Below are 3,246 nucleotides of genomic sequence, written 5' to 3' on the forward strand. Positions count from 1 at the left end.
TGAGGGTGTACGTTTACATTCCTGCCGGCGTGTCACTGTGCCAGTCTTCATCTGGTGTGCAGCAATGATAATTAACAGATTTAAATAAGTGGAGGGGGATGTGAGTAGCCCAGGCCGGGACAGAGCCCCTCGTCTCCAGCAGGAAGAGCTGCGTTTGTTACTCCAGCTCTCTCATTTTCACCACGCTCCCCCTGGGCCACGCCTGCTGGGCCCGCACTAGTTTCTTTTCTGACTTTCTTTTCTTCAAACTCTCTCAATCATTGTGTCAGAGCGTGGCAGTATCTCCAGTCACCGGATCTGCTCACATCGTCTGGTCCTCTCTCGTCTCCTCTCGAGTACCCTTGTCTGATTCGATGAGATCCATCATCAAGTCCATCGATGTAATTGCAGGTCTGATTTTGGTGGCAGAACTCAGACCGGCGAGAGACTCCCACTAATCACATATCAGAGCAGTTGCTGTGCGTTTGTGTGGGCACAAACAGCTTACGCCGTCCAATGAGCTGTTACTGTTGGTTTGGAAACCGGTTTTATCGGTTCATTAGAGATTTTCGAACCGTCAGCATGGGGGGAAAAAAAAAACCTTACAGACCTTGAACCAAAGATGCAGAAACAAGATTGCAAATTTTGAAAAGAGGAGAAATAAAGTGCTTGTCAAAGATGATGAATAGGAAGAGAAGAGAGAGCTGGAGAGAGTTCCTCCCAGCGTCCACCCGGAGGTTCATATCCCAGTGTGACCAAGCCGGGCTTCACTCTCTCATCACACTGCTTACTGAGCCCGTCCCAACACCTTCTGTATTGTGCTCTGACAAAATAACAAATCTGAAGCTTTAAACCTGAAGGTCAGGTTTAATATAATATCAAAAACCAATTTCCACCTGTGAGTCACCACCATTTATCATGTCCATTTAATACAATTAGGCCTCATGAACTTTGGTTCTGGGCCCGGCCCGAGCTGGGGCAAGAAGGGTGTGGGCACTGGCAAGATTCACACTGAGGGGCAAAAGAGGCAAGAGGGCAAGAGCCCCCATCTGGGGTAAGAGAGAATTACATGAGAGGGGAGGGAGGGGGGGCTGAATGAGTGAAACAGTGGATGCAAACAGATGAACTTGAGTGAAAAACTAAAGCAGAACTGAATGAATGTGTAACCCCTCAGAGAGAAAAGGGGGCAGGATTCACACTGGCAAACAGGGCCAGGCCAACAGAGGCACCGCCATCTCACAGAGATCAACAATAAAGGGAGTGTGGAAAATAAACAATACATAAATGAGAGAGAGAGAGACAGAGACAGAGAGACAGATGGAGAGAGAGCTTTACCTCTGAAACTACAACGTTTATCTGTGAAATCAGCTGCAGGTCTTTATTAGAGAAACATGTGGCATTATTTATGAGGTATTGGTTTATTAACAAAGATATCAAGTGCTTCAAAATACACAAGGAATACATTTCCATACGCCATTAGCACATGCCTTGAATATTGATACTGAGCAAGCCTGCTGCATCTCAATGCAAAACACATCATTACAAACCAGGACCCATTGCAATCAGGATCTACTGTAGTGCAGCTAAACGTTTAAACTATTGTCTTATCTGTGGTGACGGCACTGTTTCCGTTATGCACGTCACAACGGGATTGTGTTGTAACACAGTACAAGGGAACTCTTTGATGCCTGTCAAAGGCCATTTGGTTTGTGAATTTCTTTTCTTTTTCTTCTTTTTTAAAAACATCTTTCCATTCTTTGGGTGGGGGGAGAGACTTGAGTAGGGGAAGAGAGAGATAATGGCAGGCAGAGAGAGAGAAAAGGAGAGAGAGTGTGTGATGGAGTGTGAAAGGTGTGGTTCAGGGTTGCTGGGCTTATTCTGAGCCTTCAGGGGGCAGAGTGAGGGGTTGATGGGTACAGGCCACGCCGGACGCAACCAATCGGCGCGCAGCGCTGCAGGACGCCAGCCGCGCACAAGCCAAGGACTCGGAGATGGAGGTTCTGGACAGCGAACGGCACAGAAACCAGGTGACAGAACCAGCGCAAGCTTTAGAATTAAGCAGATGGCTCAAAGTGCATTTAACGTCCAAAATGACACTTGGCGTGACGGAGACATGTAGGGGGCCGGCGAGTTGCCACCTGAACGTCACTTTAGCACTCCACCGCACGATTAGCGCCAGAGCACGTGACGGGACGGCAAACTCAAACAATATCATGAACAAACACCACAACCCTCTTGTCATAACACACATTAAACACCCCATCACTGGGTCCAGATCGGTAATTATCACTCACCTTCTAACAAATCAAATACACTCTCAGCAGGCTCTCTATGCCAAACAGGTGCTGAACGAACAGCAGGCGCCCTGGCGACGGATCGAGCCGGGCCAGGTGTGAGGAACGCTCGGGATCACGTTACACTGTGGTCTCGCACAACACTTTAAAACTATTATGCCAAACACAACAGCACCATAACATCCCATTTACGGCCAACATGCGAAAGCTCTGCCTGTCTACAGAGCCAAAGGTGTTTTTCTCTCTCTCACACACACTCTCTCTCTCTCTCTCCCTCTCTCTCTCTCCCTCTCTCTCTCTCCCTCTCTCCCTCTCTCTCTCTCTCTCTCTCTCTCTCCACCTCCCCCCTCTCTCTCTATCAGGCAAGTGTCAGAGACCTTTTTCCAAACAGTTGTCTGCGAGGTGAACTATTGCATGTTGCTGGAAGCAGCCCTGCCGGCTCTTTAAGAACGGGCATCGTTAGAGAGGGAACGCAGGAAGGAGGAGGCACAGGAAGAACAGATCCTGTTAAAATGCTTTGGTGAAGGCAGATCTCCTGTTAAAATGCTTTGGTGAAGCCAGATCTCCTGTTAAAATGCTTTGGTGAAGCCAGATCTCCTGTTAAAAGGCTTTGGTGAAGCCAGATCTCCTGTTAAAATGCTTTGGTGAAGGCAGATCTCCTGTTAAAATGCTTTGGTGAAGCCAGATCTCCTGTTAAAAGGCTTTGGTGAAGCCAGATCTCCTGTTAAAATGCTTTGGTGAAGGCAGATCTCCTGTTAAAATGCTTTGGTGAAGGCAGATCTCCTGTTAAAATGCTTTGGTGAAGGCAGATCTCCTGTTAAAAGGCTTTTAGAGATCTTTTCCTTTGGTCTAGGGAGGTCTTCTCCTTTGCAGCGAGCTCCAGATCGGTCAGATCTGCAGGGCAGACGACTTTACAGGCCCAGAAATGAGCTGCATCTCATCTCATGATGCTCGTTGGCACTGAGAACATCTG

The sequence above is a fragment of the Brachyhypopomus gauderio genome, unplaced genomic scaffold (genome assembly GCF_052324685.1).
Source record: "Brachyhypopomus gauderio isolate BG-103 unplaced genomic scaffold, BGAUD_0.2 sc539, whole genome shotgun sequence".
Classification (NCBI taxonomy): domain Eukaryota; kingdom Metazoa; phylum Chordata; class Actinopteri; order Gymnotiformes; family Hypopomidae; genus Brachyhypopomus; species Brachyhypopomus gauderio.